The 13,677-nt window shown below is 42.0% G+C and overlaps 1 non-coding gene across 1 annotated transcript; it reads right to left on the bottom strand.

Annotated features, from left to right (window-relative positions):
• Positions 1 to 242: 242 nt before the first annotated feature.
• Positions 243 to 349, bottom strand: LOC148294752 (small nucleolar RNA R71). The gene has a single exon (XR_015835537.1). It is a non-coding gene; the product is annotated as a small nucleolar RNA R71 (small nucleolar RNA).
• Positions 350 to 13,677: the final 13,328 nt, after the last annotated feature.

Raw genomic sequence — 13,677 nt, 5'->3', positions numbered from 1 at the left:
CTTCCTTTTATGGTTTACCTAATGAAGATCCATTAACTCATATAAAGGATATTTTTAATGTTGTGAGTTCTTTTCCCTTGACAGGTGTGACAGAAGATCAACTTCGAATGAGAGTGTTTCCATACACTTTGAAGGATAAGGCGAAATATTGGTTGAATTCTTTGAAGCCTGGTTCACTCACTACATGGGCTGCCATTCAAAAGAAGTTCTTGGAGAAATACTTCTCCACGCAAAAGACCGACATGCTTAGGGATAAGATCCTGTTATTTGCACAGCAAGATGATGAATCGTTTTGTGAAGCATGGGAGAGATTCAATGGGCTGCTCAACCAATGTCCTCATCATGGGATTTCGGATCGAGCCCAAAACTTGGGCAACATCATAATATGGTGGGAGGAGTCATTTGGTGAGTTTTGAGTGAAATCCAATCGCTAGAAGTGTGGAATACACGAACCACTCCAATTAGGAACGAACTGCCAATGAACTTGAATTGTCCAATTTCTCAAACCTATTGATTTCGGATCGAGCCCCAAACATGGGCAACATCATAATATGGTGGGGGGAGTCATTTGGTGAGTTTTGAGTGAAATCCAATCGCTAGAAGTATGGAATACACTAACCACTCCAATTAGGAACGAACTGCCAATGAACTTGAATTGTCCAATTTCTCACACCTATTGATTTCGGATCGAGCCCCAAACAAGGGCAACATCATAATATGGTGGGGGGAGTCATTTGGTGAGTTTTGAGTGAAATCCAATCGCTAGAAGTATGGAATACACTAACCACTCCAATTAGGAACGAACTGCCGTTGAACTTGAATTGTCCAATTTGGAACACCTATTGATTTCGGATCGAGCCCAAAACTTGGGCAACAACATAATGTCCTGGGAGGAGTCATTCGGTGAGTTTTGAGTGAAATCCAATCGCTAGAAGTATGGAATACACCAACCACTCCGGTTAGGAACGAACTGCCGTTGAACTTGAATTGTCCAATTTGGAATACCTATTGATTTCGGATCGAGCCCAAAACTTGGGCAACATCATAATATGGTGGGAGGAGTCATTTGGTGAGTTTTTAGTGAAATCCAATCGCTAGAAGTATGGAATACACCAACCAATCCAATTAGGAATGAACTACCGTTGAACTTGAATTGTCCAATTTCTCATACCTATTTATTTCGAATCGAGCCCAAAACCTGGGCAACATCATAATATGGTGGGAGGAGTCATTTGGGGAGTTTTGAGAGAAATCCAATCACTAGAAGTATGGAATACACCAACCACTCCAATTAGGAACAAACTGTCGTTGAAATTGAATTGACCAATTTCTCACACCTATTGATTTCGGATCGAGCCCAAAACTTGGGCAACCTCATAATATGGTGGGAGGAGTCATTTGTTGAGTTTTGAGTGAAATCCAATCGCTAGAAGTATGGAATACACCAACCACTCCAGTTAGGAACGAACTGCCGTTGAACTTGAATTGTCCAATTTGGAACACCTATTGATTTCGGATCGAGCCCAAAACTTGGGCAACATCATAATATGGTGGGAGGAGTCATTTGGTGAGTTTTGAGTGAAATCCAATCGCTAGAAGTATGGAATACACCAACCACTCCAATTAGGAACGAACTGCTATTGAACTTGAATTGTCCAATTTGGGACACCTATTTATTTCGGATCGTGCCCAAAACTTGGGCAACATCATAATATGGTGGGAGGAGTCATTTGGTGAGTTTTTAGTGAAATCCAATCGCTAGACGTATGGAATACACCAACCACTCCAATTAGGAACAAACTGTCGTTGAAATTGAATTGACCAATTTCTCACACCTATTGATTTCGGATCGAGCCCAAAACTTGGGCAACCTCATAATATGGTGGGAGGAGTCATTTGTTGAGTTTTGAGTGAAATCCAATCGCTAGAAGTATGGAATACACCAACCACTCCAGTTAGGAACGAACTGCCGTTGAACTTGAATTGTCCAATTTGGAGCACCTATTGATTTCGGATCGAGCCCAAAACTTGGGCAACATCATAATATGGTGGGAGGAGTCATTTGGTGAGTTTTGAGTGAAATCCAATCGCTAGAAGTATGGAATACACCAACCACTCCAATTAGGAACGAACTGCCGTTGAACTTGAATTGTCCAATTTCTCACACCTATTGATTTTGGATCGAGCCCAAAACTTGGGCAACATCATAATATGGTGGGAGGAGTCATTTGGTGAGTTTTGAGTAAAATCCAATCGCTAGAAGTATGGAATACACCAACCACTCCAATTAGGAATGAACTGCCGTTGAACTTGAATTGTCCAATTTGGAACACCTATTGACTTCGGATCGAGCCCAAAACTTGGGCAACATCATAATACGGTGGGATGAGTCACTTGGTGAGTTTTGAGGGAAATCCAATCGCTAGAAGTATGGAATACACCAACCACTCCAATTAGGAATGAACTGCCGTTGAACTTGAATTGTCCAATTTCTCATACCTATTGATTTCGAATCGAGCCCAAAACCTGGGCAACATCATAATATGGTGGGAGGAGTCATTTGGGGAGTTTTGAGTGAAATCCAATCACTAGAAGTATGGAATACACCAACCACTCCAATTAGGACCGAACTGTCGTTGAACTTGAATTGTCCAATTTCTCACACATATTGATTTCGGATGGAACCCCAAACTTGTGCAACAACATAATATGGTATGAGGAGTCATTTGGTGAGTTTTGAGTGAAATCCAATCGTTAGAAGTATGGAATACACCAACCACCCCAATTAGGAAAGAACTGCCATTGAACTTGAATTGTCCAATTTGGAACACCTATTGATTTCGGATCGACCCCAAAACTTAGGCAACATCATAATATGGCGGGAGAAGTCATTTGGTGAGTTTTCAGTGAAATCCAATCGCTAGAAGTATGGAATACACCAACCACTCCAATTGGGAACGAACTGCCGTTGAACTTGAATTGTCCAATTTGGAACACCAATTGATTTCGGATCGAGACCAAAACTTGAGCAACATCGTAATACGGTGGGAGGAGTCATTTGGTGAGTTTTGAGTGAAATCCAATCGCTAGAAGTGTGGAATACACCAACCACTCCAATTAGGAACGAACTGCCGTTGAACTTGAATTGTCCAATTTCTCACACCTATTGATTTCGGATCGAGCCCCAAACTTGGGCAACATCATAATATGGTGGGAGGAGTCATTTGGTGAGTTTTGAGTGAAATCCAATCGCTAGAAGAATGGAATACACCAACCACTCCAATTAGGAACGAACTGCCGTTGAACTTGAATTGTCCAATTTGGAACACCTATTGATTTCAGATCGAGCCCAAAACTTGGGCGACATCGTAATATGGTGGGAGGAGTCATTTGGTGAGTTTTGAGTGAAATCCAATCGCTAGAAGTATGGAATACACCAACCACTCCAATTCGGAAAGAACTGCCGTTGAACTTGAATTGTCCAATTTGGAACACCTATTGATTTCGGATCGAGACCATAACTTGGGCAACATCATAATATGGTGGGAGGAGTCATTTGGTGAGTTTTGAGTGAAATCCAATGGCTAGAAGTATAGAATACACCAACCACTACAATTTTGAACGAACTGCCGTTGATCTTGAATTGTCCAATTTCTCACACCAATTGATTTCGGATCGAGCCACAAACTTGGGCAACATCATAATATGGTGGGAGGAGTGATTTGGTGAGTTTTGAGTGAAATCCAATCGCTAGAAGTATGGAATACACCAACCACTCCTGTTAGGAACGAACAGCCGTTGAACTTGAATTGTCCAATTCGGAACACCTATTGATTTCGGATCGAGCCCAGAACTTGGGCAACATCATAATATGGTGGGAGGAGTCATTTGGTGAGTTTTGAGTGAAATCCAATCGCTAGAAGTATGGAATACACCAACCACTCCAATTAGGAATGAACTGCCGTTGAACTTGAATTGTCCAATTTGGAACACCTATTGACTTCGGATCGAGCCCAAAACTTGGGCAACATCATAATACGGTGGGAGGAGTCACTTGGTGAGTTTTGAGGGAAATCCAATCGCTAGAAGTATGGAATACACCAACCACTCCAATTAGGAATGAACTGCCGTTGAACTTGAATTGTCCAATTTCTCATACCTATTGATTTCGAATCGAGCCCAAAACCTGGGCAACATCATAATATGGTGGGAGGAGTCATTTGGGGAGTTTTGAGTGAAATCCAATCACTAGAAGTATGGAATACACCAACCACTCCAATTAGGACCGAACTGTCGTTGAACTTGAATTGTCCAATTTCTCACACATATTGATTTCGGATGGAACCCCAAACTTGTGCAACAACATAATATGGTATGAGGAGTCATTTGGTGAGTTTTGAGTGAAATCCAATCGTTAGAAGTATGGAATACACCAACCACCCCAATTAGGAAAGAACTGCCATTGAACTTGAATTGTCCAATTTGGAACACCTATTGATTTCGGATCGAGCCCAAAACTTAGGCAACATCATAATATGGCGGGAGAAGTCATTTGGTGAGTTTTGAGTGAAATCCAATCGCTAGAAGTATGGAATACACCAACCACTCCAATTGGGAACGAACTGCCGTTGAACTTGAATTGTCCAATTTGGAACACCAATTGATTTCGGATCGAGACCAAAACTTGAGCAACATCGTAATACGGTGGGAGGAGTCATTTGGTGAGTTTTGAGTGAAATCCAATCGCTAGAAGTGTGGAATACACCAACCACTCCAATTCGGAACGAACTGCCGTTGAACTTGAATTGTCCAATTTCTCACACCTATTGATTTCGGATCGAGCCCCAAACTTGGGCAACATCATAATATGGTGGGAGGAGTCATTTGGTGAGTTTTTAGTGAAATCCAATCGCTAGAAGTATGGAATACACCAACCACTCCAATTAGGAACGAACTGCCGTTGAACTTGAATTGTCCAATTTGGAACACCTATTGATTTCAGATCGAGCCCAAAACTTGGGCGACATCGTAATATGGTGGGAGGAGTCATTTGGTGAGTTTTGAGTGAAATCCAATCGCTAGAAGTATGGAATACACCAACCACTCCAATTCGGAAAGAACTGCCGTTGAACTTGAATTGTCCAATTTGGAACACCTATTGATTTCGGATCGAGACCATAACTTGGGCAACATCATAATATGGTGGGAGGAGTCATTTGGTGAGTTTTGAGTGAAATCCAATGGCTAGAAGTATAGAATACACCAACCACTACAATTTTGAACGAACTGCCGTTGATCTTGAATTGTCCAATTTCTCACACCAATTGATTTCGGATCGAGCCACAAACTTGGGCAACATCATAATATGGTGGGAGGAGTGATTTGGTTAGTTTTGAGTGAAATCCAATCGCTAGAAGTATGGAATACACCAACCACTCCTGTTAGGAACGAACAGCCGTTGAACTTGAATTGTCCAATTCGGAACACCTATTGATTTCGGATCGAGCCCAAAACTTGGGCAACATCATAATATGGTGGGAGGAGTCATTTGGTGAGTTTTGAGTGAAATCCAAGCGCTAGAAGTATGGAATACACCAACCACTCCAGTTAGGAACAAACTGTCGTTGAAATTGAATTGACCAATTTCTCTCACCTATTGATTTCGGATCGAGCCCAAAACTTGGGCAACCTCATAATATGGTGGGAGGAGTCATTTGGTGAGTTTTGAGTGAAATCCAATCGCTAGAAGTGTGGAATACACCAACCACTCCAGTTAGGAACGAACTGCCGTTGAACTTGAATTGTCCAATTTGGAACACCTATTGATTTCGGATCGAGCCCAAAACTTGGGCAACATCATAATATGGTGGGAGGAGTCATTTGGTGAGTTTTGAGTGAAATCCAATCGCTAGAAGTATGGAATACACCAACCACTCCAGTTAGGAACGAACTGCCGTTGAACTTGAATTGTCCAATTTGGAACACCAATTGATTTCGGATCGAGACCAGAACTTGGGCAACATCGTAATATGGTGGGAGGAGTCATTTGGTGAGTTTTGAGTGAAATCCAATCGCTAGAAGTGTGGAATACACCAACCACTCCAATTAGGAACGAACTGCCGTTGAACTTGAATTGTCTAATTTGGAACACCTATTGATTTCGGATCAAGCCCAAAACTTGGGCAACATCATAATATGGTGGGAGGAGTCATTTGGTGAGTTTTGAGTGAAATCCGATCGCTAGAAGTATGGAATACACCAACCACTCCAATTAGGAACGAACTGCCGTTGAACTTGAATTGTCCAATTTCGCACACCTATTGATTTCGGATCGAGCCCAAAACTTGGGCAACATCGTAATATGGTGGGAGGAGTCATTTGGTGAGTTTTAAGTGACATCCAATCGCTAGAAGTATGGAATCCACAAACCACTCCAATTAGGAACGAACCGCCGTTGAACTTGAATTGTCCAATTTGGAACACGTATTGATTTCGGGTCGAGCCCAAAACTTGGGCAACAACATAATGTGGTGGGAGGAGTCATTTGGTGAGTTTTGAGTGAAATCCAATCGCTAGAAGTATGGAATACACCAACCACTCTAATTAGGAACGAACTGCCGTTGAACTTGAATTGTCCAATTTCTCACACCTATTGATTTCGGATCGAAACCAAAACTTGGGCAACATCATAATATGGTGGGAGAAGTCACTTGGTGAGTTTTGAGTGAAATCCAATCGCTAGAAGTATGGAATACACCAACCACTCCAATTAGGAATGAACTGCCGTTGAACTTGAATTGTCCAATTCCTCATACCTATTTATTTCGAATCGAGCCCAAAACCTGGGCAACATCATAATATGGTGGGAGGAGTCATTTGGGGAGTTTTGAATGAAATCCAATCACTAGAAGTATGGAATACACCAACCACTCCAATTAGGACCGAACTGTCGTTGAACTTGAATTGTCCAATTTCTCACACATATTGATTTCGGATGGAACGCCAAACTTGTGCAACAACATAATATGGTGGGAGGAGTCATTTGGTGAGTTTTGAGTGAAATCGAATCGTTAGAAGTATGGAATACACCAACCACCCCAATTAGGAACGAACTGCCATTGAACTTGAATTGTCCAATTTGGAACACCTATTGATTTCGGATCGAGCCCAAAACTTAGGCAACATCATAATATGGCGGGAGAAGTCATTTGGTGAGTTTTGAGTGAAATCCAATCGCTAGAAGTGTGGAATACACCAACCACTCCAATTAGGAACGAACTGCCGTTGAACTTGAATTGTCCAATTTCTCACACCTATTGATTTCGGATCGAGCCCCAAACTTGGGCAACATCATACTATGGTGGGAGGAGTCATTTGGTGAGTTTAGAGTGAAATCCAATCGCTAGAAGTGTGGAATACACCAACCACTCCAATTAGGAACGAACTGCCGTTGAACTTGAATTGTCCAATTTGGAACACCTATTGATTTCGGATCAAGCCCAAAACTTGGGCAACATCATAATATGGTGGGAGGAGTCATTTGGTGAGTTTTGAGTGAAATCCGATCGCTAGAAGTATGGAATACACCAACCACTCCAATTAGGAACGAACTGCCGTTGAACTTGAATTGTCCAATTTCGCACACCTATTGATTTCGGATCGAGCCCAAAACTTGGGCAACATCGTAATATGGTGGGAGGAGTCATTTGGTGAGTTTTAAGTGAAATCCAATCGCTAGAAGTATGGAATCCACAAACCACTCCAATTAGGAACGAACCGCCGTTGAACTTGAATTGTCCAATTTGGAACACGTATTGATTTCGGGTCGAGCCCAAAACTTGGGCAACAACATAATGTGGTGGGAGGAGTCATTTGGTGAGTTTTGAGTGAAATCCAATCGCTAGAAGTATGGAATACACCAACCACTCCAATTAGGAACGAACTGCCGTTGAACTTGAATTGTCCAATTTCTCACACCTATTGATTTCGGATCGATCCCAAAACTTGGGCAACATCATAATATGGTGGGAGGAGTCACTTGGTGAGTTTTGAGTGAAATCCAATCGCTAGAGGTATGGAATACACCAACCACTCCAATTAGGAATGAACTGCCGTTGAACTTGAATATTCCAACATCTCATACCTATTGATTTCGAATCGAGCCCAAAACCTGGGCAACATCATAATATGGTGGGAGGAGTCATTTGGGGAGTTTTGAGTGAAATCCAATCACTAGAAGTATGGAATACACCAACCACTCCAATTAGGACCGAACTGTCGTTGAACTTGAATTGTCCAATTTCTCACACATATTGATTTCGGATGGAACCCCAAACTTGTGCAACAACATAATATGGTGGGAGGAGTCATTTGGTGAGTTTTGAGTGAAATCGAATCGTTAGAAGTATGGAATACACCAACCACCCCAATTAGGAACGAACTGCCATTGAACTTGAATTGTCCAATTTGGAACACCTATTGATTTCGGATCGAGCCCAAAACTTGGGCAACATCATAATATGGCGGGAGAAGTCATTTGGTGAGTTTTGAGTGAAATCCAAACGCTAGAAGTATGGACTACAACAACCACTCCAATTAGGAAGGAACTGCCGTTGAACTTGAATTGTCCAATTTTGCACACCTATTGATTTCGGATCGAGACCAAAACTTGGGGAACAACATAATATGGTGGTAGGAGTCATTTGGTGAGTTTTGAGTGAAATCCAATCGCTAGAAGTATGGAATACACCAACCACTCCAATTAGGAACGAACTGCCGTTGAATTGTCCAATTTGGAACACCTATTGATTTCGGATCGAGCCCAAAACTTGGGCGACATCATAATATGGTGGCAGGAGTCATTTGGTGAGTTTTGAGTGAAATCCAATCGCTAGAAGTATGGAATACACCAACCCCTCCAATTAGGAACGAACTGCCGTTGAACTTGAATTGTCCAATTTGGAACGCCTATTGATTTAAGAGCGAGACCAAAACTTGGGCAACATCATAATATGGTGGGAGAAGTCTTTTGGGGAGTTTTGAGTGAAATCCAATCGCTAGAAGTATAGAATACACCAACCACTCTAATTAGGAACGAACTGCCGTTGAACTTGAATTGTTCAATTTCTCATCCCTATTGATTTCAGATCGAGCCCCAAACTTGGGCAACATCATAATATGGTGGGAGGAGTCATTTAGTGAGTTTTGAGTGAAATCCAATCGCTAGAAGTATGGAATACAACAACCACTCCAATTAGGAACGAACTGCCGTTGTACTTGAATTGTCCAATTTCTCACACCTATTGATTTCGGAGCGAGCCCAAAACTTGGGCAACATCATAATATCGTGGGAGGAGTCATTTGGTGAGTTTTGAGTGAAATCCAATCGCTAGAAGTATGGAATACACCAACCACTCCAATTAGGAACGAACTGCCGTTGAATTGTCCAATTTGGAACACCTATTGATTTCTTATCGAGACCATAACTTGGGCAACATCATAATATCGTGGGAGGAGTCATTTGGTGAGTTTTCAGTGAAATCCAATCGCTAGAAGTATGGAATACACCAACCACTCCATTTAGGAACGAACTGCCGGTGAACTTGAATTGTCCAATTTGGAACACCTATTGATTTCGGATCGAGCCCAAAACTTGGGCAACAAAATAATATAGTGGGAGGAGTCATTTGGTGAGTTTTGAGTGAAATCCAATCGCTAGAAGTATGGAATACACCAACCACTCCACTTAGGAACGAACTGCCGTTGAACTTGAATTGTCCAATTTCTCACACCTATTGATTTCGGATCGAGCCCAAAACTTGGGTAACATCATAATATGGTTGGAGGAGTCATTTGGTAAGTTTTGAGTGAAATCCAATCGCTAGATGTATGGAATACACCAACCATTCCAATTTGGAACGAACTGCTGTTGAACTTGAATTGTCCAATTTGTAACACCTATTGATTTCGGATCGAGCCCAAAACTTGGGCAACATCATAATATGGTGGGAGGAGTCATTTGGTGAGTTTTGAGTGAAATCCAATCGCTAGAAGTATGGAATACACCAACCACTCCAATTAGGAACGAACTGCCGTTGAACTTGAATTGTCCAATTTCTCACACCTATTGATTTCGGAGCGAGCCCAAAACTTGGGCAACATCATAATATGGTGGGAGGAGTCATTTGGTGAGTTTTGAGTGAAATCCAATCGCTAGAAGTATGCAATACACCAACCACTCCAATTAGGAACGAACTGCCGTTGAACTTGAATTGTCCAATTTCTCACACCTATTGATTTCGGAGCGAGCCCAAAACTTGGGCAACATCATAATATGGTGGGAGGAGTCATTTGGTGAGTTTTGAGTGAAATCCAATCGCTAGAAGTATGGAATACACCAACCACTCCAATTAGGAACGAACTGCCGTTGAACTTGAATTGTCCAATTTCTCACACCTATTGATTTCGGAGCGAGCCCAAAACTTGGGCAACATCATAATATGGTGGGAGGAGTCATTTGGTGAGTTTTGAGTGAAATCCAATCGCTAGAAGTATGCAATACACCAACCACTCCAATTAGGAACGAACTGCCGTTGAACTTGAATTGTCCAATTTCTCACACCTACTGATTTCGGATCGGGCCCAAAACTTGGGCAACATCCTGATATGGTGGGAGGAGTCATTTGGTGGGTTTTGAGTGAAATCCATTCGCTAGAAGTATGGAATACACCAACCACTCCAATTAGGAACGAACTGCCGTTGAACTTGAATTGTCCAATTTCTCAAACCTATTGATTTCGGATGGAACCCCAAACTTGGGCAACATCATAATATGGTGGGAGGAGTCATTTGGTGAGTTTTGAGTGAAATCCAATCGCTAGACGTATGGAATACACCGACCACTCCAATTAGGCACAAACTGCCGTTCAACTTGAATTGTCCGATTGGAACACCTTTTAATTTCGGATCGAGACCAAAACTTGGGCAACATCATAATATGGTGGGAGGAGTCATTTAGTGAGTTTTGAGTGAAATCCAATCGCTAGAAGTATGGAATACACCAACCACTCCAATTAGGAACGAACTGCCGTTGAACTTGAATTGTCCAATTTCTCACACCTATTGATTTCGGATCGAGCCCCAAACTTGGGCAACATCGTAATATGGTGGGAGGGGTCATTTGGTGAGTTTTGAGTGAAATCCAATCACTAGAGGTACGGAATACACCGACCCCTCCAATTTGGAACGAACTGCTGTTGAACTTGAATTGTCCAATTTGGAACACCTATTGATTTCGGATCGCGCCCAAAACTTGGGCAACATCATAATATGGTGGGAGGAGTCATTTGGTGATTTTTGAGTGAAATCCAATTGCTAGAAGTGTGGAATACACCCTCCACTCCAATTAGGAACGAACTGCCGTTGAACTTGAATTGTCCAATTTCTCACACCTATTGATTTCGGATCGAGCCCAAAACTTGGGCAACATCATAATATGGTGGGGGGAGTCATTTGGTGAGTTTTGAGTGAAATCCAATCGCTAGAAGTATGGAATACACCGACCACTCCAATTAGGAACGAATTGCCATTGAACTTGAATTGTCCAATTTCTCACACCTATTGATTTCGGATCGAGCCCAAGACTTGGGCAACATCATAATATGGTGGGAGGAGTCATTTGATGAGTTTTGAGTGAAATCCAATCGCAAGAGGTATGGAATACACCAACCACTCCAATTAGGAACGAACTGCCGTTGAACTTGAATTGTCTAATTTCTCACACCTACTGATTTCGGATCGGGCCCAAAACTTGGGCAACATCCTAATATGGTGGGAGGAGTCATTTGGTGGGTTTTGAGTGAAATCCATTCGCTAGAAGTATGGAATACACCAACCACTCCAATTAGGAACGAACTGCCGTTGAACTTGAATTGTCCAATTTCTCACACCTATTGATTTCGGATCGGGCCCAAAACTTGGGCAACATCATAATATGGTGGGAGGAGTCATTTGGTGAGTTTTGAGTGAAATCCAATCGCTAGAAGTACGGAATACACCAACCACTGCAATTAGGAACGAACTGCCGTTGAACTTGAATTGTCCAATTTGGAACACGTATTGATTTCGGATCGAGCCCAAAACTTGGGCAACATCGTAATATGGTGGGAGGAGTGATTTGGTGAGTTTTGAGTGAAATCCAATCGCTAGAAGTATGGAATACACCAACCACTCCAATTCAGAACGAACTGCCGTTGAACTTGAATTGTCCAATTTGGAACAGCTATTGATTTTGGATCGACCCCAAAACTTGGGCAACATCATAATATGGTGGGAGGAGTCATTTGGTGAGTTTTGAGTGAAATCCAATCGCTAGAAGTATGGAATACACCAACCACTCCAATTAGGAACGAACTGCCGTTGAACTTGAATTGTCCAATTTCTCAAACCTATTGATTTCGGATGGAACCCCAAACTTGTGCAACAACATAATATGATGGGAGGAGTCATTTGGTGAGTTTTGAGTGAAATCCAATCGCTAGAAGTATGGAATACACCAACCACTCCAATTAGGAACGCACTGCCATTGAACTTGAATTGTCCAATTTGGAACACCTATTGATTTCGGATCGAGCCCAAAACTTGGGCAACATCATAATATGGTGGGAGGAGTCATTTGGTGAGTTTTGAGTGAAATCCAATCGCTAGAAGTATGGAATACACCAACCACTCCAATTAGGAACGAAGTGCCATTGAACTTGAATTGTCCAATTTGGAACACCTATTGATTTCGGATCGAGCCCAAAACTTGGGCAACATCATAATATGGTGGGAGGAGTCATTTGGTGAGTTTTGAGTGAAATCCAATCGCTAGAAGTATGGAATACACCAACCACTCCAATTAGGAACGAACTGCCATTGAACTTGAATTGTCCAATTTGGAACACCTATTGATTTCGGATCGAGCCCAAAACTTGGGCAACATCATAATATGGTGGGAGGAGTCATTTGGTGAGTTTTGAGTGAAATCCAATCGCTAGAAGTATGGAATACACCAACCACTCCAATTAGGAACGAAGTGCCGTTGAATTTGAATTGTCCAATTTCTCACACCTATTGATTTCGGATGGAACCCCAAACTTGTGCAACATCATAATATGATGGGAGGAGTCATTTGGTGAGTTTTGAGTGAAATCCAATCGCTAGAAGTATGGAATACACCAACCACTCCAATTAGGAACGCACTGCCGTTGAACTTGAATTGTCCAATTTCTCACACCTATTGATTTCGGATCGGGCCCAAAACTTGGGAAACATCATAATATGGTGGGAGGAGTCGTTTGGTGAGTTTTGAGTGAAATCCAATCGCTAGAAGTATGTAATACACCAACAACTCCAATTCGGAACGAACTGCTGTTGAACTTAAGTTGTCCAATTTCTCACACCTATTGAGTTCGGATCGAGCCCAAAACTTGGGCAACAACATAATATGGTGGGAGGAGTCATTTGGTGAGTTTTGAGTGAAATCCAATCGCTAGAAGTATGGAATACACCAACCACTCCAATTAGGAACGAACTGCCGTTGAACTGGAATTGTCCAATTTCTCACACCTATTGATTTCGGATCGGGCCCAAAACTTGGGCAACAACATAATATCGTGGGAGGAGTCGTTTGGTGAC

Source organism: Prunus avium, chromosome 4 (assembly GCF_965620075.1).
Source record: "Prunus avium chromosome 4, drPruAviu1.hap1.1, whole genome shotgun sequence".
Classification (NCBI taxonomy): Eukaryota; Viridiplantae; Streptophyta; class Magnoliopsida; order Rosales; family Rosaceae; genus Prunus; species Prunus avium.
Note: the sequence above shows the minus strand (reverse complement) of the source record. Positions and strands in the feature narration are given on the sequence as shown.